Below are 26929 nucleotides of genomic sequence, written 5' to 3'. Positions count from 1 at the left end.
CGCTCATCACAAAATCAAATTCCCTCCTCCTCAGAAACTGTGTGCTATGAACCACATTGTGCATCCTCCTGCCTACCACACACACACACATTTCATATGTTGAAGCCTACTCCCAGTGTGACTGCATTTGGAGATGAGGCCTTTAAAGAGATAAGGTTATATGAACGCCTAAGGGTGGGGCCCAAATCCCGTAAGGCTTACGAGAGCAAGAGGAAGCAGAGCTCTCTCTGCCATGTGCACACACAGCACGAAGGCAGCCCTCTGCAAGCTGGGAGGAGAGCCCTCACCAGGAACCAGCCCTGCCTTCACCCTGATCCTGGACTTTTCAGCCTCCGAAATCATGAGAAATGAACGTCCATCCTTTAAACTGCCTAGTCTGTGGTGTTTTGTTACAGCCTCCTGAGCTGATGAAGATACCACTTTTTACATACATAATGGTTACATTTTGGGGAAAGCAGCATGCATTTGACCTGTTTGGAGTGCAGGCCCCAGCAGATGCAAACAGATGTTGTCACTGAAAGGCAGATGGGGAGGCTGACTTCTCTGGACCTGAAGGGTATGTGGCTGCCACAGCCCTGCCCAACCTGAGAGTCTCCTTGCCCTTTGGGCCTCATGGCTTGTTTACTTGTGGATTATTTAGAGCTGGTTCTTCTTCTTTTTTTTTTTTAAGCAAACAGGAAGGCCAAAACATACTTAACAAGAACACAAACAAGAAGAGTATCACCTCCATGTGTCAGCACTATCTAGGGAAAAATAAATACATATTTGTATATATATAGTTATCTACCTGTCTATTGTCTGTCCGTCTTTCTAGAGACATACACATTGACATAATGTTCACTTTTGATCCTAAAAGCAACTTTGAGATGGTCACTTTTTCCCCCTTTTAAAATTGAGACATAATTCACATAACATAAAATTAACTTTTTAAATGTAAAGTTCAGGGAGTTGAGTACATTCATGGTGTTTTACAGGCACCACATCTATGAACATTGTCATTACCCCCAGAGTGAAGCCCAGTTCCTGTTCAGCAGTGACTCCCCTGCCCTCCCCCAGCCCCACCAGTCTGCATCCCATCTCTAGATTGGCCTGTTCTGGACACACATGTAGATGGAACCATACAGCTTGTGGCTCTTTGTGTCTGGCCTCTTTAACTTAGTGTGTTTTGGGGATTTCCTGTGTTGTGGCATGAATCAGAGTGTCCTTCCTTCAGTGGCTGGGTGCTGTTCCATTACATGGATAGACCACGTTTTGACTGTCCGTCTGTCTGTTGGTGGACATTAGGGTTGTTCTATCTTTTGGCATCATGAATAGTGCTGCTACAAATATTCTTGTACAAGATTTTGTCCAAACACCTGTTTTCCCTTCCTTTGGGCACATCCCTGACGTGGAACTTGCCTGCCACATGCTAACAGTTTATTGAGGAGCCACCCGACTAGTTTCCACAGCACCTGTGCCATTGGACTTCCCAAGGTGGCCTCTTTTATCCCCATCTTAGTAAGTGAAGGGCCTGGTATGTGGGGAGGTGGGGTGGTGTGCTCAGGATCAGACAGCCTCCTGGTGACAGGGTTGGGTCTGTGCTGGCCCATGCGGATACTATCACCAGACGTGCATGTCATATTGGTGGGCACCCAGCAGGCTAGAGCAGTGACCAGAAGTGTTGACAGGCTCAAAGAGGGCTGGTCAGGAGCCGGTGAAGGGCAGGGCTGTCTGAGGGAGGGGCAGTATTTGACTGAGGGCATGGAATCTCAGGGAGCTTGAATGACCTCTGGTGGTTTTGGTTTTGGCTGGATGGCTTGATAATGTGCCTGTAGTTTTCAGTGGCTGCAGCCACCCAGGTTGGCCAGAGCCACAGCCATGGCCTCACCTGCCAGGGTGTGCTAGTTTCTGTCTTTCCAGTTGTTCTTTGACACTCATTGTCTCCTCCCCTTTCCAAGGGGGAGACCCCTGAGCTCTAGGGCCACCCTCTGTATGTGGCCTGCCGTGGCTATGGCCGAGGCTGAGCGCTGCCTTCACATTTCCCCTGAGAGCCCCCTCAGGTTCTGCAGCAAACCCTTTAACAGGATGATTTCTGCCATTAGAGACACTCACTCTTGAATATTGTGTTACTTGACTTAGCTTTTACCTGCATTAAATTGCTGAAGGCATTTCAGTTACACAGTAGAAATCATTAGCAGAATTCTTGTTGCTTAGCCTCGCACTGTGGGTTAAAATCATGGTTCTTATGGGTGGCAGAGCAGATACATTTGAACGGAGATTTATTTAAATTTTCTAGTATATCATTATCACATTCTTGTGTGGTAGTTTACTGGTAATTCAACTAGATTTATACAATATATCAGCATGACTTGTTTTATAAGTTTTGGAGAGCAGATTTGTTTAGCAAAGGAAACAGTGAGGACTACTCAGAACATGATGGTGAATGTGCGCCCTGCCCAGCAGCCAGCAGCCTCCTGGGAACTTCCGCCCACCGCCCAGCATGGCCGCCGCCTCTCTGCCAGGGTGCCTCAGCCTCCTCTCTGCTGCAGGGGCACTGCTGCAGAACGCTAGCATGTGTCCTATGTGAACAAGACCCGCAAGAGGCTGTGGCTGCTCCCGAGGACAGTGCCTCTGCCTGTCAAGTTCAGGGGACGTGTCTGTAGTAGCGGCACTCCAGGCTCGGGACAACGCCAGCTACAGGCCCTCCACCCACCTCCTTCATTGTCCCTGCCTGGCTCCGGGCGTCCCCTCACTCACTGGGGGACAACATGAGGTGCTGCGGCACAGTGCTGCTGGCCCGTTTCCCTCTGCCCCCTCCCACTTTCACTCTGGAGAGGAGAAGTGTGCATCCCCCTACAGGGGTCCAGGAGACCTGCCTGGGGTGGAACATGCCCTCCCAGACCTGTACCTACGCCTCAGGAGGTGGGCATGCGTGCTGCCAGAGCAGCCTGACGGGCCAGCCCTTCAAGCAGGGAGCTGCTGGAGAGCACGCCAGGAGCCTCCTTGTGGGCTTGGCAGTCCGATCCTGGTCACCACCCTGCAACCCCATCACAGAGGGACCTGGCATTGGGACAGTTCTGGCCACCTCTCTCAAGTGCCAGAAATCCAGAGCGAGGGGAGAGCCGGTCATCCTGTGTGAAGCTCTCCTCCAGGTCCCAGGGGCCCGCCTGTTTCCACAGTTTGGCTGGACTTTCCTTTGCCTGAAGCTATTTGAAATCCTATCATAACTGTTTCTTGATACCCCCTTTCTTTCTAATGCTGCTGTCTTGCCATTCCTTAACCTGACTCCTGAGTCTGTTTCCTTCCTGTCTCTGAGCGCACGTGGCAGGCAGCTAGCTGAATTAAGTCACTCCTATTTGTTTTGTCCATATTCTGAACATATGTTCTTTGTCTCCCTCCTCTGCAGTTTTGCATTTTTTTGTGTGGCAGGATCTTTTTCATGGCTTCTGTGTTTCTTTCTTTCTGTTTGCTCTTCCCTGAAGGAAAAGTCAGTCCTGTCTTATCTGAGTCCCAAAGTGTGTTCACAGATTTTTCAGGGCCCCTCACTTTTCGCCTGGACCCGATTATAGGCCCTGGGGCTTTGAGCTGGGTGACATTCGGGTGGGCTGGCTCACTTCACTTTGGAAGCAGCAGCCTGTAGGGTATTGACAGGAGGTTCCAGGTCCCTGGTCCCTATGTGGTGCCCACTTGCCTGGGACCAGCCTCCTCCACAAGCCAGCTGTGTACCACACCAGCCTCTCCTTGTGCCCGCCCTATGATGCACAGCCTTTCTGGAAGGACTTTGGAGGGGCCTAGGACTCCTAGCCTGTTACATGGCAGTTTGAGAAGGGCATCTACTTTGGTTGCTATGAGTGGCTTGTTTTCTTCATTCCTTTGCCCTGCTCACTGAAAGTTTGGGGATAGAGAGCAAACTGGGGGTGCTTGGGTCCCTGGCCTCCCATAACCAGCCCTGCCTCCTGGCCTGAAGTGCAAGTTATTCCCTCTCACTCAGCCAAGGGCCTGTATTGTTGTCCATTGACAAAACCACACTTTCCTCCCAACACTGTTGCTCATGTCCAGCAGATGATATATTTTAAGGCCAGGACAAAGGGCTAACTAATATTCCCCACAGGGTCCTGTAAGCAACGTGGTCAGTGGGTCTTCACTGAACTAGTCCTTGAAGCCCCTGGTAGGTATCCAGTTGAGATTTGGAGATGACAGATTGAATCAGAGATTTTGGTTGACTGTAGACTCACTCAGCAGTGTGGTGTGGCAGGTGGCTAAGAGTCAGCATCAGTTTTGAGCACTCTGAGAGCAGCACATTGTCCTGAACAGGGGGCAAACTTGGCTGGTGTGGCCAGAGGAGCATCACTGCGGGTGTGGCACTCACCACTTTGGCCAGGTGCAGAGCAGGACAGTAAGCACTGGCAGAGGCTGCATGGCAGGGCCTGGTTGCATGCTTGGCCTGTGTACAGGCGCTTGGCCTGTAGCTGCCACAACAAGGCAGGGTGCTGGGTGGAGAGGAGGCAGGAGTCAGGACATTTCTTTGGCCTGTATACAGCATGACTGGGGCCCGGGAGGGGCATCCCTGTAAGGGCTGCAGGCAGGTCCTGGAAGGGGTGAGGTGGGGACATGTGCAGCTGTGGTGGAGGGGCCCTGTGGACGGCCCCTGTCAGAGACAATACAGGGACAGTCAGGCATAACGCAAGCTGGCATGACTACGGTTCTGAGGTCATGTGATACGTAAAATAGTTTAGATGACAAATCCAGGTAAAGTAACTATATTCATTTCCTTTGCAAACTTACATGTGGGAAAAAAGTAGGACAGTAGTGCAGGAGGGAATTCAATGTGTTTGCTCTATCAAATGGGAGTTCTTACTAAACAGCAGGGTGGGGTGACTTGCCTGGAATTCTCTTCCCTCTGCTATTGCTTGGCCTCACAACATGCATGAACTGCAAAAGTTAAGGGATGGGTTTTCCTTTTAAGATTAGCATTAGTTTCCAAATATTAGCTAAATTGAGATGTGAGCAAACTCCAGATATTGGAGCAACCAAGCCTTCCTTGAGGCCACAATGATCCAATGTCCGTATTTTCTCTGGAGGTCTTAACCTCTTTGCATGAGGTCATGTTTTCCCTCACAGCGCTTCAGTTGCATGGTTTTCCCAGTGAGTTTCTGCTTCTGCCCAAGTGCTGCCCCCATACTCTGAAAGCCTTGACAAGAGCTCATCCTCATACTTTCCACGGAAATGGCTGCTAAGGAGGAGAGGGAGGGAGGGTGGCCGTGGTCGGAGGTGCCCCCCACCTGCCCGACCCTGTCAGAAGCAAGTCTGACTGGAGTTCAGAAATGCCTCTTTTCTTTTGAATTTTGTCCGGGACCAGCCGTGTGAGCAACAGAGCACTGGGCAGGCAGATATTTGAGAGAGGGTTCCATCATGAGCAGGCTACATGGAACATGAACTGTGATAAAGTCTATTCGGGGCCATAAAGTAAACGGAAAGGACTTGAGATCACGTCAGCTATGTTCTCTGACCATAATAGAGCTAAATTAGAAATCAGTACTAGAAAGGCAGAATGGGAAAACCTCAAACACTTGTACCTAAATGACATGTTTGTAAATATCCATGGGTCAGGGAGAAACCAAAAAAGAAACTATAACTATTTTGGAATGAATGACAGTGAAAACACAGCACATCAATGCATTTGGGAGTTAGATAAAGCAGCACCTAAGAGAAGCTCCAGCACAGAAACTTTATTAGGGAGAAACATCTCACATTAGTGACTTTGCCTTCCATCTCAAGGACCCAAAACAGATGATCAAGTTAAAGTAACCAGAACAAGAGCAATAGCAATCAGAAGCAGAAATAAGTGAGATGCAAACTAGAAGCAGTAATTGAGAAAACCGGCCAATGCAAATGGTGGTTCTTTGAGAAAATCAGTAAAATCGATTAATCTCTAGCCAGACATAGGAAAAAATGGGTATGCTTTGACAAGCCTTGTGCCAACATATTCAGTGACTTGGATGGAATGTATGCATTTTCTGAAAGAAGTTACCAAAGCTATAACTCAGTGGAGATTGGTGATCCTAGTAGCCTTCTACATGTAAAAATTGAATTTACAAATTTACAATTTTACTCCTCCTCTTGCCCACAAAAAACCTCCAGGCCCAAATGGCTTTACTAGTGAATCTTACTAAATATTTAAAGAAGAAATAGTGGCAATTCTATACATATTCTTCCAGAAAATTAAAAAAGAAGGAATACTTCACAAATCATTCTGAGAGGCCTGCATTACCCTAATAACAAAACCAGGCAAAAACATGAGAAGAAAACTGTAGACAAATATTCCTCATGAACATACATGAAAACATAACAAAATTTTAGCAAATCAAATAAATACAAAGTATAGACAAAATAATTGGGGCTTATACCAGGAATGCAAATATCTTTCACATTCTAAAACTAACAAATATAATTCACCATATATTAACAGACGAAAAACGAAAAACAGTATCACCTCAATATATCCAATGACAATACTTGGCAAAATTCAACACTCATTTTAGATAAAACCTTCAGGAAACTAGCAATAGAAGCAAGCTTCCCAGATAAGTGGCATCCGTGAAACCCAACAGCTACCATTGTATTAATGGTGAAAGACTGAGAGATTATTTTCAATAGCAAAACATTGCCGAGAGAAATTATTGAAGACGTGGATAATGGGCAGCTGCACTGTGCTCATGGTTCAGAAGACTTGACTTTGTTAAGGTGTTAATGCTCCTCAGATGGACCTATGGGTTCAGTGGACTACCAATCAGAATTCAGCAGGGTTTTTAGTAGAAATTTGGCAACTGACACTACTTGATTTCATGACTTATCATAAGCTTCAGTTATGAAAACAGTGTGGTATTGGTGTTAAGACAGACAGCAGATAAGTGGATCAGAACAGGCAGTCCAGACATAGACTCAGACATATATCATCAATTAATTTTCAACCATAGTACCAAGGCAATTTAGTGGGAAGGGGGTATTTTGTCAAAATGTGGTGCCAGAATAATTGTACATTCAGAAGCTGAAAAGGAAAAAAGACCTTTGATCCTTATCTCCCATTATATATAAAATTTAAGTAGATCAGAAATCTAAATCTAAAACTCAAAACTATCAAACATTAAGAAAACATGAAACAGTTTCATTAGGCAGAGTTTTCTTAGTTATATCATTAAAAGCATTCATTGCCCATAAAGAAAAAGTTTATAAATTGTATTTAATTAAATTCAAAAATTTCAAAGTTTTCTGCTCCCTAAAAGATGTTACTGAGAGAATGGAAAGACAAGCTAACGGCTGAGAGAACATTGGCAGATCAGATGTGTCTGGTATGTGAAAGGAACTTCTGAAATGCAATACCATGGAGACCAACAGCATAATTAGCAATGACCGAGGATGTGAGCATCTGCTGCACCAAGAAAACATGTGAAAGGCATGGTGGGGCACACTGGGTTTATCTTGTGGATTGATTTTGCATTTCCCTAATGAAAAATGGTGTTGATGTAATTCATTACCAAGCACTTAATAAAACCTTCACTTTGTATTCCACAGAAAATAGGGAATGAACATCATTGTATGCAGTTTGCATGCACACAACTTTTGAGCGAGGCGCAGGGGAAGTGTCTCATGGTGTTTTGTTCTGCCAGGCAGCCATTTGTACTTGTCCCGAAAACCCGAGGCCTGGCTGTTTTCTTACCCTGTTGGTATTCTGCTGCGATGAAGCTTGGTTTGTAAGTGCACTCACAGCAGAGTGACCATGAGCGTCCAAAAGGCCTATAAACTGTTGAAGAAAATGGTGCAGAGGGAAGAGGGTGCCTTCCAAAGAGACTCCTCTGGTCAGGTTGTCCTCCTCTTCAGGCACATGCTGTCAACCTTCCTCATGTGGCTTTTGTGTAAATGCAAACTATGCTTACTTGCTTTTGAATTACTTACTACTTTTATAAGTTTGTTTTTATTGTCCAGTTGATAATATTTTTCAACCTGCGAACATTGTTTGGTTATCTTTGGTGGGGATGGAATGCATCATACTTTTTCCATTGCAGTCAGTGGACACATTTTTTTCATATAGCAGAAGGGTTTTTAGAACCAAATAATAGCCTATACGAATGTAAGGTGTCTAAGCATCCCCGTGTCCTTGCCAGCACTTGGCAAGGTATTACCAGGCTGTCCTATTTTAGGCCATCTAGTGGGTGCATATTTACATCTATTCTTAGTTTTAATTTGCATACCTTTGATTACTGATGAGACTGAATACCTTTCCACATGCTTATTGGCCATTTGGTCTTCTCTCCTGAAGTACTTTTCCTGGTTTTTTTGTCCTTTTTTCTATTTACGTCTATGTCATTTATAAGAGAGAGCAATCAGGCTGGCCCCTGATGTTTCCACAGCAATTTTCATGCTAAATAAAAGTGTAGCAAAGTATATCAAATCTTCAGGAAAGAAAGAATTTTCTCAACAATATATATTCATGCATGGGGGAACTTAGGGGAGTTGATCTTCATGAGCCCTTGCTGAAAGTACTGGGCAGGTAGAACCAAACTCCAGACTGTGCAGCAGGCAAGTGGGGGAAAGGTCAGGGAAGACCAGTGGGGGTCCCTGAATGCATGGTGTCCAGGCTACTGTGAGAACATGGTTCCAGTGTTCAGAGCTTCACATGAAGCATTATGGGGGAGTGGGAGGGCTGAAAGCACATAGAGGGCATGGGGGATGTGGTCCATGGGCTTCCAGGCCAGGAATCAATACCAAGGGACTTAGAACATTACGAGAGGTTCTAGGCAATGGTGCACGTGGGCAGTGGGTGAGGAGTAAGTGCGTGATTCCTGCATCACCCTGGGCGTCATCTGTTTTTCTCTTTACGGACAAGGCCACGAGCAGGCCCTTCCCATACATGCAAAGTGAAGATATTCAGTCAACATGAAAAGGAGCTCAGCCTCACTAAGCACGTTTCACAGTTTTATAGGCTGAAACATTTAAACTGATGAGGTAACATTTGAGAGTGAATCATACAGGCAGTGGCTTGAGAAGCAGCACTCGTGAATTTGATGGGACATAATCTGCAGAGACATGTATGGGCAAGATTTTGGTTAAGTTCTCTGAAATTGAAAAGTACAGTATTTCGTTTCTCATGCCAAGGTACCTTTGAAAATACTGATTTAAAAAAATGCTGCGAGGTATTGATGGTAAAGAAGCTGTCAAGTATAGCCCTGGCGTGCATTTTCCTCCCACATGCAGAGACTATCAGGGAATGTTTACAGGGGCTGAGCCCAGAATTAGTAGTAGAGAGTCTTTTTTTCATTGTTTTTCATTTTTACTCTTTATATTTAAGTATCTACAGTTTTGAAAACCACTTATGGCTAAGAAGTCTTAGTAGTTACTATTGTTAAAAGAATCTGTACTGCCAGGTTTATTCTAAACTCATAGTATGTTGCTATCATTCAGTCATTGAGGAAAATGAGACAAAATGAAGTAGTTCATCCATCACTTTAGAGAGCAGGGCAGAGCAGAGAATGTTCTGGCATCATTACTACTCCTACATAGAAGGGACACACAATAATAGTCATTAAGGTGCTGAAAATAGCAACGTGTCCTGGATTTACTTATACCCTTGGAAGGAATTCTACCTCCTGCAGAGTGCAGGCCCCAGAGAGGCCAGCAGCTCAGTTGTGCCACCCTGGTCCCTGATGCTGCTTCCCCCCAAACCTCATTCTTCCTCTGTTAAGATGGTGATGATTATACCTGCTTCCCAATCTGGCAAATACTGGGTGTAGAAGAATAAATTCAGGAATGCTTGGAAATAATGAAGTGCTTAAGAGTTGTTAGTTTCTCCCCACTTCTGAAGATTTTGCATGTTTTTGAAATCCAGTGCCTATTTCTGGAATGTTGAGCTCATTAGGTTTCATTAGGAAAAAGACTAGATCTTAAGGTTTCACCTGAGTTCTTTAGATGTGTTTGCGAACCTCCTGAATTACTCTGAGGACCTCCTGTATGGTTGGGGCCTGGCAGGCACTGGCATTCCTGCTCACAGAGCTGGGTGCAGGCCAGCCATGGGGGGACCTCCTCAGTGACTTGGTTCCAGTGAGTAGACAGTGGTGCTTGGCTGTGGCCATGGCATACCTGGGCACCTTGTGTCACCAGACCGCAGAGGTGTGCATCCACTACAGCTGAGGTTGCACACTGTTCGGACAGTGTTGGGAGCCCCAAGCCACACTGCAGCTTTGATTTGTGGCCCAGGGCACTCCCCCTGCAGCAAAAGTGAAAGTCTGTGAGGCGGGGAGGCGTGGGGTGGGGAACAGATGGGAGTGCAGAGCCTGAGGCGTGCTGTCTCTGTGGGAGCAGCACTGGGACCTGTGCAGCTGTGTCTGACAGTTGCAGATGGACCCAAACCAAATTTCAGGTGCACATGGTGTCCTGTGAGCCCCCAAAACATGAGAATGGTAAGGAATTGGGCCCTCGTGGGATTCTGTGCCAGAACATTGGCCTTGCTGAGTTCATCATAACATGATGCTTTTCCCTTGCTCTTTGGTAGATGGACAGTGCCCTCACCCTCGGGGGAAGCAGGTGGGCTGGCAGGACGGGCGTCCACAGGCCGGGAGAAGGAGACGCTCCCAGGTACTCTTGTCTACCCCGCTGGTGACCTGCCTGCCCGGCCCCGCCTGTTCCAGATGATGACTCGTGTGACCCCTGCCTCTCCTGGCCTGCTTTGCCCACTTGTGCCCTGCCTGCACCTGACCTCAGTGCCTGTTGGTTGACCCACCTCAGCCCGGATCATGACCCTCCCCCTTGCACCCCAGCTCAGCCAGTCCTCACTTCTGGCGGCTCCTTCTGCTTGACCATTGCTTTTGAGGTTCTCGTCCCGAATTGTATCCTGACTTCCATTAACTTGCTGGGCCGTGGGGCACATCAAGAGGGCCCCTAATGGGGGTCAGCTCCACCTGATGGTATTAATGCCCCCTCAGATGTAGGCCTGTTCTCGTCTGTTCATTTCCTTTAACAGGGAAATTTGTAATGTGATGAGAAAGAATGTCCTTATACTTCAGTAGTGTGATCCTTCATCACCCCAAATGTTGACTCTTTTCACTGGCCACAAGTCATCATCTTCTTCAGTTTAGAAACCAGTGAAGGTAATTAGACACGTCAGAATCAGAATTGATTTGAGGAATAATTCTGATGAGGCTGGAAGAATGGAATTGCCACCACAAATTCAACAGTCACCCAGCAGATAGACCAGACACGTGCTGTGGGCTAGGCCCTGGTCCTGGGCTGGGCAGATCCACGAGCAAATGCACTGAGAGGCTCTGTGCCCAGAAAAGGCAGACTGCACACCTGAGAAACCAGAGGGTGACGAGCTCTGTGGATACAGGGAGCGAGAGCAGGTGTGAGTGAGTGCGGCTACATCTGCAGAGACACATGTGTGATTGGGGTCATCAGTGGTCACAGGGCCATCGGAGCTGGCCTTGTGCGGGTCGTTGTCACAGAGGAGGTGGTATCTAAGTGAAGGCGAGGGGCTGGGCCCGGATGAAGAAGAGCGTTTCATGCAGAGGGAACACTGCTGGGCCAGTGCAAGGGCCTTGAGGGAGGGACGGCAGAGCGGCCGGGGGCCACTGCGGCTGGAGGTGAGCAGCAGGGAAAGGGGTGCAGTGCCGGGGCCTAGCAAGAGCCTTCTCTCTCTGTGGGGAGGAGGAGCCTGGGCTGAGTTAGGGTCTTGTGGAACTGCTCTGGTTTCCAGAGAATAGATACTCAGGTGGCCCAGGGTGGAATTGGGGACCCATGAGGAGATGCTCCCTGAGCCCAAGTGAGAGGTGCTGAGGAGGCAGGGAGTGCTGCTCAGGGTCAGCTGTTTGGAAAGTGGAGTGTGCGTGCCGATAGAGTGCAAGGGAAAGGCTCGATGGACTGCCGGAGAGCGGAGGTTGCAGGAAGGGCAGGTTCAGGAGCGGTTGGCCGAGGATGAGCTCAGCAGACCTTGACAGTCAGGGGACTGTTGAACATACAGCTGGCCTGATAGTCTGGAGCCCTGAAAAGTGAGACTGGAGGTGCAAACCTGGGCAGGGTCCATGCAGCCAACACGCACGTGCACGCAGGAAGAAGAGAAGCAAGGATGGCGTGTGGGCGCCCGCCCCACGGGTGGGGAAGACACAGGCCCCGGGAGGGCATGCAGAGGCCCAGGGGACAGCCCTGCAGGGAGAAAGCCTGAGTCCACCCCTGCCGTCAGCTGAGAGGGAGGACTGAGCTTCAGGCCGGTCAGCAGCTTGAGCGATTCTGGCAGCTGGAGGAGAGACAAAAGCAAATGTGGGGTGCACGGAAGAGAGAAGAGGGCAGAGGAGCCGGCTGCGAGGGCAGAGAGCTGTGAAGAACTTAGTGCAAGGCGAGGGTGCTGGGGGGCAAGGAAGTTCTGTGTGGCTGCCGAGAGGCAGCAGGGCAGCAGGGGCCCTGCTGTGGGCCCATGTGCCTTACCTGGAGGCCTAGGGCGGAACAGGAGGCTGGATGGGATCAATGTGCAAGTTACGCTGTCCTCAGGTACTGCCAGTATTCACTTTTTTTGACGAAATAAAAGGTAATTTCATATAATTCATTTTTAAATTTGTATGGGGGTCTTGGAAGCTTCGGGAGCATAGTGGACAGGGGAGATGGGGCATGGTGCAGGTGAGCAAGCACCTGCCGCCTACGTGGGAGCCCAAGTGGTTTGCGTTTTCTGCGGGTGCGGTGCAGCTGCGCAGCTGGCAGAGGCATGGCGTCACAGCGGCATTGTAACAGTGCTGTGGCCTTTGCTGAGGACACAGGGAGCTATCAGGCATGAGTGCCAAGATGATGGTGACTCCAGGGGTGTGACCGGGAGGAGGACAGGCAGAAGGCTGGGAAGAAAGAGACACAAGCAGGCACACTTGCCTTATATTCAATTAGTGGCAGTTGTAAATTCATGTCTATCAAAGTAGCATACAGCTAAGAAAGTTTTAAAAACACAGTATCAACTAGCTATGCAAAGAAAACCTAAATGGGGGTTTCCTTTTTAAAGAGATCGTGCAGATTGGCACACAGATCAGCCTTCTGCAGTTGGAATAGGATGGTCACCTGAGAGCCTTCATCTACTGTCACCCTGCACCAGAATCCCTCAAGAGACAATTTTTTTTTTAACAATAGCAATAACAGAAATTCATGATGTGTAGTCAGAGGGTCTGACATTTTGATTGACTGATTATTAAGAGAAAAAAACAAATAATGCTTATGAAATCAAATATCCCGGATGACAACTGGAGAGGCCTAATGTGGGTGAGCTCAAGGCCTAATGTGGGTGAGCTCGGGGTCAGTAGACGGCGGGAGTCTGAGAGGACTGACAGGCAGCCTCTCCTCAGAGGAGCAGGTCAGGCAGCCCCTCCCACCCTAGCAGTGTGTGCAGCAAGGTCCTGGGTATGTGCAGAGTTCCCACTTCGAGTGTGGGCTTTGAGCCAGGGCAGTCAGGCCTGTGTGCCCATCAACTGCCAACTCCAAAGAGGGGCAAGGAGCTGCTCCAGCAGCAAAGTGTTGGCACATGCATTCCAAAGAGCCTCACACTCTCTCCCCTGCAATGTCAGAGGCAGAGCAGAGTGAACAGAACCAGCATCCAGTGTCGGCAAGTTGAGCCTCCCAAGAGCAGAACTGTGGGCATGGCCGAGAGCTGCCATGCATTTGAGGAGAACCAACAGCAGGAGAAAGATGCACCAAACAGGACAGAAGAAGATACTCAGGAAAGAGTTAATGCATGACAAGAACACTCATAAAAGGGAACACTCTTTCTTCAAAAGAAAAAACAGATATTTTAGAAAGTAAAAGTTAGTCAAAATGGAATAGTGAGGATGGCTTGAGTCACACAGAACAGAGAAAAAGAAAGAATCAGTGATTGGACATGTGAGCCAAGGATTATTCTGGAATGCAGACCTGTAGGACTGAGAGCTTTCCCAGAGTGCAGATCTAGAGAACCTAGAGCTCCTTCGGAATGCACATCTCAAGGATGAGAGGTGGAGAGTGTGAGAGGAAAAGATAGGACCACAGCAAGCTCGAGAAGCTCCACTTTCTGCTGTGTGGCAGTCTGAAGAGGAGAGGAGAGTGAAGGCTGGGGACAGGTTGTGCAAATGCACTGGAATGCTTCTCAGAGCACAGAAGGCACCAGGCGCTAAGTGTTGAGCAGGGGCACAAGCAACCAAAACTGCCCTGACACATGGGGCAGAATTTCAGGACATTGCCCCAGAAAAGAAAACCAACAAAATGGTCAACAGGATGAGCAAGCAGCTGCTTGTCAATTGATGCCCAATTTCTCAATGATAGATTTGTATTCTGGGATTAATTAGATCAGTGTCTTCAAAGTATTTGGGAAAAATGATTCTAAACCAGGGATTTTAGACACAGCCAGATTCTAATTGAAATTAAAGGGGTAAGAAAAGGTGTTTTCCGATAGTCAAGGACTTAGAGGTTACCAGCCTAACCCCTGAGACTTTCACAAGTGAAGAAAAAGATGAACATCTGTGAGAGCAGATGGTATTTGACCCACAGTGCTGGGGAGGGAGAGTCCAGCGTGACATGGCACTAGCACTGTTCTGCCAGTGATGGACGTTGGCATGCAGATTAAGGTGGTAGCTGAAAACAGTCTCATGCACATAGAGTTACATAGCGAGCAGGAGACAATTGAAAATCTCCGAAACCTCAGGCCTGCAGTGTGTAATTGTGCATTTGAACACATAAGCAATTGGCCAGGGGCCACCGGTCATAGGCAGGTTATACAACTGCAAATCTTGTGGAAGAAAAACTGAAACAAAACCGAAGGTAGAGTGGAAGGGTAAATACTAGAAATCATGGAAAATGTATGAAATTACATTATGTAGGTATTAGTTCAAATGTGTGTTAAGTTTCTATATTAAAAGGCCAAAACAGATTGTTTTAAAAATGACACAGAAGCAGAAAGTTTATTCATGGGAAAGGTACTGAGTGCCAGTCACTGGAAAGTGGGCCTAGCAGTGTTTGATTCAAGAGAAAGATAAAGGCATTAGATGGGACAAAGACAGTTCATTCTGATGAGTCACAATCCTCTAGGAAGATATGATATTCATTAACTTCTTTGTATATAATTACATAACTGCAAAATTTATGAAGGAAGAACTTCTAAGAATAGGATGTAATGGAAGACTTCAACTGAAAAATTAGGAAGACAAAATTTACACTGTTATGAAGGATTTGAATAGCATTCTTTACAAATTCTGTTATCGTTCCTTCCTTCTTACATACCAACACCTTTCACAAATACATGCCATGTATTGTAAAGAAAATTAATTCTTAATAGCAAAAATCATAAAGTACAGTAAGAATGGAAAACAACCAAAACATGGAAACCAAAATAACTCAGTCGCCATCACTTGGAGATTTTAGAATGCGCATAAACCGTTTTAAAAGAAATGGAAATGAGATGACACTGCATGTCAAAACATGAAGGATGCTGCCAAAACAGTTCTTAGGGGAAAATGTAAAACCAGAAACATTTAAAATAAATGAAGTAGCCTGTGACTCTAAATATTAGAGAAAGAACTACAAAATAATTCAAGACTAAGGAGGAAAAACTAATGAAGATAAAAGGTAGAGGTGAGTACAGGAGAACAGGAAAACCTGGTGCTTGGTGCAGTAAAGCTGGAAAAGGACCGTGACATACTTAGGCTGTGACACATGTGGCCGGGGGGGGCAGAGGGCAGAACTTTAGACATGGGGGGCCAGAAAGTAGGTAGAATTGCAGATGTGGAGGCTATTAAAACCTTCAGAGGCTGCTGCTTACAGCTCTATGCAAAGAAATTGGGAAATCTAGATTAAATGAATAATTTTCCAGAAAAATGTAAATCAAAATTGCCTCAATATGGTGTAGAAAGCCTGAATAACCTGTCAGTATGGAAGTGACTGAAACTGTGCTCGGAGCTCTGTTCTCACTTGGCACAGACCCATCCCACATGTTCTATCATGTCCTAAAGGAAATAAAATTCTTAAGGTGTATAAATTGTTTTAGAGTACAGAAAAAAGTCGAAAGTTCCCGGAATTATTTTACAAGATCAGCAATATTGTGATATAAAAATTGTGCAGGTTTCTTAAAATAATCTGTAGATGCAAAGCACAAATCAAATGTCAGCGGACTGACTCCAGTAGCGCATTCCACGTTAGATTTCAGAGGCGTGCTGGGCGGGGCAGGGCGGGGCTGGGAGGGGCCGCGGCCCGGCTCTGCCCCTGCGCCCACCCCCACCCTGGCTTCTCCCAGTGGGCTTCTCGGCGCCTCTCTCCGCCTCCTCATCACTTTGTTTTCTTTTTGATTCTTAAAAGTGTTCTCTTTCTTCTTCTGTTTTACTCTGTTGTGTTTATGTGGTGTCTTCTAATTATATCTTGACTTTTGAAATACTTTTTCTTTTATTACTGATTCTTTCCTGAGTTCCGTGACCTCATTTTTACATTTTTCTAATTCTGATTGATATTTTTTCTTCTCTTGCCTCGTTTTCTTCATGTCTGTTAATCAACTTAAGGGTATTAGATTACAGTTTTTCTGTTTGTTAGCATGCCTTTGTGGTATATGTTTATTGTCATAGGGATTTTTTTCTTTCTTTTGTCTTTAAAAAAAGTTATGTGAGATTTGACTTGGAGGCATGACTTATAATAGCATTTCTAATCTCACGGCTCCAGAACACCTTCAGCAGTTACTTTTTGAAGGGTTATGCTGTGAGGACTTAGCAGATGCAGGTGGAGTGTCTGGTGGCAGGGCCAGCTCTCTGGGCCGCCAGAGGATTTGGTAACAGCATCGTATTGATGTTGCATGTTCTGGTCTTGATTGTTGTCCTCTGGTAATCCAATGTCCTTATTTTTAGGAGGTTCACACTGAAGTTTTTGGGGTCAAGGAGTGTAATTGCTGATCACTCTCAGATAGTATGGATCAATAAGGGACAAGAATGGATGGATAGATGGATGCATAAAAATGAGTGAGTGCATGCAAGCAGCTGTGCCAACATGTGAGCAGTTAGACAACTAGTCAAGGGATATACATAAGTTCTTTGTAGTGATTCATGCAACTTTTCTCAAGGTTTGAAATTGTTTCACAATAAAACACTGTCAAATAAGTAAAATGAGTTCCCCTGTGAAGAACGTGATAGTCCTTCTGCTCCAGACATTACCTGTGAGTCCTGGGAGAGAGGTGCTAGCATGCACCTGAAAGGACCCCCCGTTCCTTGGTCAGGCCAAGGGCCGGCACCCAGGTCACTGCAGAGGCCGCCGGGAGTGGGTGCTGCAGCCAGGTTCTCTTGTTGTTGTTTCTCAGTACTTTCTTCCAACTGGAATTTTAGTTAACAATACCTCAGAATATAATAAAGAATCTAATGAGAAGAGGACAAGCAGCCTCTTGAAGTGTGTCAGGTTTCTGAGTGCAGGAAGCCCAGATTGGTGTCTGGTGGAAGCGGCTGGAGTTCTATAGGCATCTGCATAGAGACTGCATGCACAGCTCCTCAGACTCGGCCAAGGTCACGCTTTTCTGAGGGCAGGAGTAAGCCAGCCATAGTTCTGCGCGTTCTCTGTGGACTCCTGGTGTGTGTGCCTGGAGTGAGTCTCTGACCTTGGCTGAACAGGGCTGAATGCTGTGTGCAGGGAGGCCAAAGGGCACAGAGCAGACATGGGCCCACCCACACCCTAAGGTCAGAGCTGGAGCTCTGGGCACACAGTTGCTTCTCATTAGAGCTTTCTGCCCACACCCCCAAAAAAACCACACATACCTGGCATGGGCTGCCCCTCATGGCTATTAAGAGCAGTATGTAGGAGCCAGCCTTGGGTCTCCGAGCCGATGGAAAAGGTTTCTGTGAAATGGAGACCCAGAGGCTGGGGCAAAGGAAGATGCCTATGGAACTCAAGTGAGCAGCCCCCTCAGCTGGCTGAGGGTGAAGTGGGCTATGCACTGGGCACATCAGTGGTGCTTTGCATGTTTTGTGCTCAAGAGATGCTACTGAGACAGGCCTCAGGCCTGGTGACTTCAGTAGAGGCACATCTTGACATGTGACATAGAGGCCCCCTTGGTGCCCTGCGTTTGCTCACCCCCACAGCGAGCCCTGGCCACCTCCCCCCTCGCTCACTGCTGCCCTCTGTGGTCAGCGGCAGCCCTGTGCGCTGTGCCCTCAGGTCCAGTGCCAGCGCTGCTGTACGCACCTCTGTCCCTCCACATGGCCTCGCCTGCAGGCCCTCCTTTCAGGTGTATGAATTGTTTTAGAGTATGGTCCTCTGCTCTCCCCATGCCCCACCTGTCTGGACCCTGGTGCCTCTGACAACTGCCTTTCCCTCCACTGCCTGTCCTCTTGCCCTCCTGGGAGGTGGGACGGCTGAACTCGGAAGTCGGGCCCAGCTCATTCTTGTCACCATCCCCACTCCCTGACCCTGGACTGTCCTCCAGCTCACCCATTGTCTCCATCAGGCTGCCCCGTAGAAGCCTCATCCTGGACCCAGCTGCTGCTGGAAGGAAGCCGCCCACTACGTGGACACGCGTGCTGCCCCAGGCCACCGGCCTGGCCTGGCTCCTCTGTACCCACAGTGCCAGCTGCCCATCTCTGAGGACAGCTGGTGTCCTGGACTTGCCACCTTGCTGGCTGGATGTCTTCCTCATGTGAAAAGCTCAGAGGCAACCCTGGGGAGAGGGAGTCAGCCCGTTGGGATGGCAAGCCTGCCAGCCCCACACCCGTGCACGTGCCTGCATCACCCTTGTCCACGTGGATTCTCAGGGAGGGACCACGTCGGTATTAGCCGACCCTGATCGTCCTGTTCACTGAGCTCATGTCAAAGCCATACCTCTTACCGCATGTGGATTGCCAGGGGCTTCTGTGGCATACCCTGCTAGTATGCTTTGTGTGCCCTTTATGCCTCTGGCTCCAGTTTTCTTTGGAAGGACTCTGGACGTGTGTGCCGCTCAGGGCCCACCGCTGCCATGCAGACTGCTTACATTGGTGTGTCTGGCTCTGCCATCAAGACAAGGCTGAAAGATCCAGTGGGAAAAAAGCACTTTTCAATAAAGAATAAGTAGGAGAAGATCCAAATCCACACACTTACTCCCTGTGCTCTATCAACATTTTAAACGATCATAAAAGTTCATCATGTTTGTGACTTTTATGGTGCACTTCCCTCCAGGGTCTCTAGTGGCTACTGAGCTGTTCAGCTGTCTGATGACGCCCATCCTCACTCTGGGAGCTCCCCTCCTTCTCCCTGGGAGTGTGACCACTCAGCTGGGCAGCTAGAGGGGCTCCTTCCTCCTGGCAGGGGAGAAGCTGCCCCACGGCTCTCCTGCGCCCCTGCATGCAGCTCTGGGGGCTCTTCCTGTCCAATTCCACAGGAGGCTGGGCCCACCCACAGAGCCTGCAGGTTGTACTGCATTGCTGGGGCCAGGTGCCACATCAGCCCCTCCTCGCTGGGCCCTTGGAGTTCGTGGCCCTGCTGTCGGTGGTCGAGGTGATCCTTTAGAACCTCACAGTTCCCATGGCTTACCCTCCCTTCACTCGCTCTTCTTGGCTTAATATTCGAGGAAGATCATTATGTGTACCATCGTCTCCATGTCCCCCAGAGCTGTGAGAGCCTAGGGCCTCAAGTGGCGCTCTGAGGGTGGGTTGGCAGGGTTGGGGGGAGGGGAGCCCTGGTGAGCTGCGGTGATATGGGTGAGTTCCAGGGACGGGGACTTGCACTTTGTCCTGGGCAGTAAGTCAATGTGCAGATGACATCTGTGCTTTTGAAGGGAGAGCCCTGCAAGGAGGTGGGGGTCTGAGAAGATGGCCGGAGATCTGGAGGTGCCACTGGGACGGCAGGTAGCCGTGCAAGGAGAAGGGCTTTATTTTATTACCTTTGTCATAGATGAAGGACTAGCTAGGTTTCTCTTAAATCCCTGTGAGTTCTTTCTCTTTTTCTTTTCAATAAAGAATCAAAATTTCAGTCTGCATTGGACAGAATTGCAATCTGAAAACAACAATCTTTATTTTGTTGTGAAAACTTTTGTTCTGATTATTTAACTTCATCAACAAGATGGTCGTTGAAAATCCCTTGTAGAGCCACTTCAAATAATAGACTGATTTGTATTTTTCCTCCTTTCATAACTTGGCGACATCTCCGTCGGCCTGAGGCTTGCCTGGCGTGCTGTATGCGAGCAGGTCCAGAGTTCCCCTGAGCCGGCAAAGCCCACTTTTCTTCTGGGTGTGGTGAACAGGCAAGTGGGTTTGTGTATTTTTTTTGCTTATGCTGCTGGCCAGACTTTTAAAATAATCTTTTTAATTGTCTTTATGTTTTTACTTTGTTTCATCTATTTATTGTGGTTTTTCTTATGTTTATGTTTTTATTTTGTTATCTTGCCCTTCAGAACAATTTGGTCAAGGACAACAGTTGTTTCTGTTGTTCCTTTTTGCAGGGTAGAAGTGGGGTGATGCCATTTTCTGGGGCTCCTGTAGGTCTGCCAGGGGGTCCTCCAGGAAGGTTGGGTGGTGGGGAGGAAGCCCCGGCTGGCTTTGTCCTTGGAGTGCAAGGGAAGGTGCCCATTCACAAGGTGCCGTCACCCTTTCCCAGGAAGTTCAAATGCAGACAGGAGCTCAGGACAGGAAGCCCCACCACTGTGCCTGGCTCATCCCCAAATCCCTCAGTGCCAGGTGTCCTGGCATGGCAGAGGAAAGGGTGCAGTGAGCTGTCCTTCAGTGCTAGTGCTAGAGGCCGTGGCTTTGGGTACTTGCACCTGTGCCCACTGCAGGGGAGGGAGGGTCTCAGGACCCTGGGAGACTTCCTTCTGTGGAAGGAAGGAAGTTGCTACTGGGGGAACTGGCAAAAGGTAGGGGTTTGCCCCACAAAGCAAGACCACAGGAGGAAGCTGGTGGGGCTCCCAGCCAGGGCTCATCACAAGTGGAGAGACAGCTCCTGCTCCAAGGCTCTGGAGTGAGTCGGGCAGGGTACCAGTGGCCAGGCTGAGCAGGACATGAAGACAGTGCCACTGCCTCCCAGGTTCCTTGGCTGGGAGGCCAGTTCTTCCCCCTGCCCTGCCCTGCCCTGTGCATATGGGCTGTCAGGCCTGTGCTCCCAGTGCGCACAGCATGGGTCTGCCTCTCTTCCCAGCGCCCCAGCAAGTAGGAGGATCCTGGCATTGTTTGGACCTGGATGCTTCCAGAAGTCATACAGTAAATACATTCCTCATACTTCTCTCTCTTCCTTTCTTTTTTCTATCTCCTATTTTTACTCTAGAATTATCATGGGAAAATAAGGCTTAAAGTTCTTTATTTATATAGCACTTTGCAAATTACAGGGTCCTTTTTGCAATGCTGAAAGGTGGGTATTTTCTTGTCCCTATTTAGAATGAGGCACTGAATCTGAGAGCAGCTGAGTCATGGGATTAGCCCTTTGGAGTTGAGATCATCTTTAGAGCAGGACCCCAGGGGCTGGGGTCCCTGGCTAGGGGTCACCGTGACCTAGGGAGTGGCCCCTTGGCCCAGGAGCAGCCGGCACCTGGACGCTGCAGCACTGGTACAGATGCCTTTTGGTGTGGCTCCTGGAAAAGGATTAGCCTCTGCCTGGCTCTCTCCCACTGATCCCCTGAGGAGCCAGAGCTGGAGGCCTGCCTCCCCTCCTGCCCCCATCACCCTCCAGGACCTGCTGAGAACCAAGCGAAGTAGCCCATGAGATGTGGGGACAGAATTCTAGGATAGCCCCCAGATTTTCACCCCTTGAGAAAGATGGCACATGGGATGTGTCCTGTAATTGTGTCATGTTATGTGGAAGGGGATTTTGTAGATGTAGTTAAGGTTTCTAATCAGTTGATTTGGAATCAGAAGGAAGATGATCTGGGTGGGCCTGACCTAATTGCATGAGCCCCTTGGTCTGGGTCTATAGTCAGAGCTGGAGGAAGCCAGAGATGGGAAGCATGACAGGTCTTGAGATGAGGGAGATTGTCCAGTGTGGCCTGTGGGAGCTGATAGATGGGCTGCCCAGTCCTACAGCCACAGGGCACTGCAGCAGCCTGGACCTCAGCAGCCCCAAGGGGCCTGGCTCTGTGTGGGCACACAACAGTTGATTCCTGCTTTTGTGAGCCTTTCTTCCTGGAGACATACACCTGTGCCCACTGCAAATCCCTCTGTGGAGACCTGCCCTCCATGCTTAGCTGACACCTGTGTGCTGTTTCAGCCCCACAGTTATTCAGCAGTAGTGAAGCCATGCATAGGTGAGCCTTGGACACGCAGTCTGCTGGCTTGGCCCCAGCAGCACAGAAGAGCAGGTGTGGGGTGGGGATCACCACAGAGACCCAGAAGAGCAATGAGGAGCTTTGTTGTGTTCCATTGTGTTTTTTTTGTATTAAGGTATCATTGCTATACAATCACATGCGCAACATTGGGTTACTAGATTACCCCCATTATCAAGTCCCCACTCCTAACCCTATTACAATCACTGTCCATCAGCGTAGTAAGATGCTATAGAGTTACTACTTGTCTCCTCTGTGCTATACTGCCTTCCCTGTGTCCCCCTGCATTATGTGTGCTAATCATAATGCCTCTTAATCCCCTTGTCCCTCCCTTCCCACCTATCCTCCCCTGTCCCTTTCCCTTTGGTAACCGCTAGTCCATTCTTGGGTTCTGTGAGTCTGCTGCTGTTTTGTTCCTTCAGTTTTTGCTTTGTTCTTATACTCCACAGATGAGTGAGATCATTTGGTACTTGTCTTTCTCCCCCTGGCTTATTTCATTGAGCATTCCATTGTGTTTTTAAGGGTTATAGCCCATTGCCTCACTGCCATTTTACAATTAGTCCATATTTCCCTGCTGACAAGAAATGCCACCTTGGTCACAGGGACTCAAGGTATGTGCTTGCCCCTCTCCGACTGCTCTGACATGTCCTATCTCAGGGATGTTTGTTTCTGCAAAAAAGCCATGTTATAACTCATCTTACTATTTTTCCTCCAAAACTGGTTTATTTCACACGTTTGTACTTCCAGATGAATGTTAAAGTCATTCTGTCACTTTTTATCACATAGTTGAATTTGGGTTGGCCTCCCTTTAAAGTCAGACATGTATGTTGGGAGGGGGTGTCTTCGCCTCAGTCCATCTGAGGCTTTCAGTGACATTTTATAGTTCTCTGGGCATAGATCTTGCACACTCTGTGTCTACGTTACCTGTGATCGTAACGTATTTGGTTACGATATTATGGTTCTGTCTCATATTTGGTCCCCAATGTAATCACTTCTAATGTCTTTGGTTCATAGTTGGCCATCCTTGTAGGCTATGTCCCACTGGGTTGCCTGAGTATTAGGTAGAGGGTCATATTATCACACATGAAAAAAATGCCTTGCCTTTTAAGTATCCAGAGCTCCTAGTTATCTTTAACTGACAGCTGCATGGCCTGAATTTTTAGAATGTTGAATTGCTTCCTTGTCCATACCCGTCTCATACTGGCTTCAGCCCCACAAGGCCAGACATCACTTCCCGCCAGCCTGCAGCCGCGAGACAGTGTCCTCGTGGCTGTGATCCCCATAGTCAGGGAGTTAGGGACAGTCCTCAGGTTCCCTTCCCAGCCCTCCCTGCCTCTGGGGCTGCTCCTTTCATGACTTGATGTTGGTCCTTTTCCTTGTCCTCCGTTAGCTGTCACAGGATCTGCAAGCTCAGTAATCTGCTTGCTTTCCCAGGTTTTCCCCTCAGGGGGTTGTGGGCAGAGGCATCCTGTCCCACCCTCCCTGAGACTGATGTTGGCCATCGGTCCTCTCTCAGTGTCTTCCTGGACCCTGCAGGAGTCTGACCCCAGAACCTGCTCCTGTCTTGGCCACAGGGACCTCCAGTCTGTAGCCCTCTTCCCGCCTGCCTTGCCTACCCTCCACACATCCCACCACAAGCCCAGGGGCTGCAGTGCCTCTGGCACCTCCTCACACCCAGAGGCTCAGCTTGTGTGCAGACCATGCAGAGAAGGCCCCAGTCAGGAAGGTGTTGGACCACAGGGTGGGCAGTGCAGCAGAGCTGCAGAGGAGATGTGCCTGGCTGGTCACCACAGGAGAGGACCAGCCTCCCTCAGCTCTGGAGTGCCAAGAGTAGCGGGCTCTGCCGGAGGTCATCTAACTGCTCTGGCAGACTTGGGCAGAGGGCACCCCTGAGGAGCCAGACGAGGGCCTCCTCAAGACAGCACCTGGCAGTGTCCAGGGAGGTGGGGGCAGCCGCAGCCCCATGTCCAGGAGCGCACTCCTCAGAGTGCACATGAGGAAAGCCAGGACACATGCACAGGGAGACAGGCAGGTCCTGGGCACGTGTTCCAAAAGGCCCAGTCCATGCAGGGCTGATGCCTACGTCCACCTCACGTGAAGTGGAGGCACAGATGTGCAGCAACAGGGATGGGTCCTGATGACACAGGCTTGAACATGAGCAGCAGTGGGACTCATACAGTGTGGCGCCATTTGTGCTGGCCTTCTGAATACATGATGTGATAGGACACTTGCAAAGGGTGCACGGGTTCCTGGCAGAAGTGTGCTAGTGCGCGGGGCCAACACCCACCATTACACACAGCAGGCACCTGGGGTGGGCACAAAACCTTGTGTGCTTTACTCATTTAAAACCAAGCTGAAGCAAATACAGCCCAGTGTGAACATTTGCTAGTTCTTAAAGTCAGCATACTGGTGCCTCCTAGTTGTTAGTGTCTCTGGGTTTGAAATACCTCACAGTGAGAAATTAAAACTACTTTTGAGAGCGTAAACACCATGAGCCCTCTCTGGAGGCGAGCCATATCCACACCCACCCGCTACTCCTCATGCAGCTCTCTGCCTCATCCCGTGAGCCTTTGGGCTAAGGGTTAGTGTCCCGCGGCGCCACAACTCCAATGGTCTGGTCCTGCGTAGACCCTGTGGCGAGGCTCCTTGGCTCATGCTGCCTGGTCCCTGCACAGAGCTGCACCTTTCCCTGTGGGTCATGGGTTGAGGAAAGGTCTCCAGGAGCTCCCCGCAGGCCCTGCTCAGACCAGGCCTGGGTGGCTGCTCTCCCGAGGCCCCTTTCCCTGGCCTGGTGGGGTCCCTAAGCTGGGGGACCACCTCCTCCCTGAGCTCTTCCTCTCCTCTGGGTAAGGCTGGATCAGGGTCTCTAGAAGATGTCGCTGTGGTACTGTGGGGGCACTGACAGGTGGGAGTGGGGAGAAGGGCCCCTTCTCGGGAGCAGGAGCCCCATGGAACAAGGCTGGTAGTTAGCCTTGACAGAGGGCGCAGCGGTCTTGGCCACCTGCTCTTGGAGCATTTCTGAGTTTCCTCTAAAGGACAGGCATGTTGGGCGTTAGCCACCTTCCTTTCCTGTCTGCCACGTGCGGGCCCTTCTCTTCCAGCCTGGCTACACTTGTGAATCCGGTACGGTGATGCTGGGTGGCCTCCCATGGCCTGCATTGTTTCCTAGGAGTAAGACAGCATAGACCCCTTTGTCTTAGAAGTCAGGTTGTGATATGAGGCTTTATGCAGAAAGCACTGTCCCCCCAACCCCATTTGAACCCCTGAGTGGAAATGTGGATGCTACTGGCTCCCTGGAGGTGCTCCCTACTTTCGCCTCTAAACAACCTGAATCTGGCAGTCACACCGAATCTGTGGACTCCACAGAACGCAGTGGAGACACACCCAAGGGTGAGGCACTGGCCCCTTCCCAGCAGGCCGCTGGCTGGACTTGGACATGCCCCTGCCTCTGCGCTCCTGTGCCCCTGCCCTGCTGCTCTGCGCTCCTGTGCCCCTGCCCTGCTGCTCTGCCAGCACCGGGCCTGCCCTGGGCTGACTCCAGCTCCCTGCACCGGCTCCCTCTCAGCTGGCAGTGGGGCCCTCGCTGCCCAGTGGCTCTCACAGAGTCTGGAGTCTCACTTTACTCAGGCACAGGTGGGGATCCCCCAAAGACCTGAGGAAGGTTTTTAGGGCTCCTTCTCTAGAGCTAACTTAGCAGCCCCTAACTGCAATCTCTGTACCCCAGCTTAGAAAACACCCTGAATCTAGGACCAGGACCAAGCAGGGCACATGCGGGGCTCACTTTCAGTGCCAGTCTTCCCCACGGCTCAAGGCCCCGAGCTGTCTGTCCAGCTCTGACTGTGGATCCCCGCTACGAGCGCCAGAGGCCGCGTCATCATCCAGTCCCGACCGCTACCTCGTATATTCTGAAGGCTGGGGCAACTCAGTATCAGGTTGATATCCTTGGGAAACACAATTTTAGCTTCATAGAAAAATGTCTGCTTGGTGAGGGTTTTTATCATGCATGGTATTGAATTTTTGTCTAATCATTTTTCCTGTGTCAGTCTAGATGATCCTTTTTTCTTTATCCTGTTAATATGGTGAATCATATTGATAGATTTTGCAAATATTAAACCAGTTTTGTTTTCCTGGTATAAACTGCTTGGTCTTGGTTCTTGGATTATTTGTGCCGTATTTTGGTTAAGAGTTTTACATTCACGGTCATAATAAAGTTGGTCTGCAAAATTGACTTTTCTCATGTTTTTGTCCAGTTTTTTTTTAACTATTGAAATAGTTTAAAATACTGTATAATTCACCCATTTTAAGTCTACAATTCAGTGGCCTTAATATAATCACAGAGTCATGCAACCTTCACCATAATACACTTCAGAACATTTTCATCACCTCAAAACACCCTTCAGCCATTAGCTCCCAGACCCCATTGTCCCTCGCTCCAACCCACTAGCCCTAGGAAGTCACTAATCTACTTTCCTGCTCTGTAGACTTACCTATTCTGTTTAATATAAATGGAACTGTATTCTATGTGATCCTTTGTAACTGGCTTATCTCACTGAGTATAACATTTTCAAGGTTCATGCATATTATTGCCTGTATCAGTATTTCAGTCTTTTTTATTGCCATGTATTAATATCCATTTTATGGATATACCACATTCCATTTATTCATTCATTTAGTCAATAAACATTGCATTGTTTACTACCTTTCTGGTTCCTT

The 26929-nt window shown here is 48.8% G+C and overlaps 1 protein-coding gene across 27 annotated transcripts in view; it reads left to right on the top strand.

Annotated features, from left to right (window-relative positions):
- The window catches only part of PCBP3 (poly(rC) binding protein 3), a 285967-nt gene that overhangs the window by 156365 nt on the left and 102673 nt on the right, over positions 1 to 26929 (top strand). The window contains exon 1 of one of the 27 annotated variants that reach the window (XM_017677149.3): positions 10546 to 10608. The exons of the other annotated variants lie outside the window; for them this stretch is intronic. The gene's annotated coding sequence lies outside the window, so the exon portion shown is untranslated. Of the gene's footprint in view, positions 1 to 10545; positions 10609 to 26929 lie in introns of those variants that run through there. 27 annotated transcript variants of the gene reach the window in all.

Source organism: Manis javanica, chromosome 3, assembly GCF_040802235.1.
Source record: "Manis javanica isolate MJ-LG chromosome 3, MJ_LKY, whole genome shotgun sequence".
Taxonomy (NCBI): domain Eukaryota; kingdom Metazoa; phylum Chordata; class Mammalia; order Pholidota; family Manidae; genus Manis; species Manis javanica.
The sequence above is the reverse complement of the archived record's forward strand: the minus strand, read 5'-3'. Positions and strand labels throughout refer to the sequence as shown.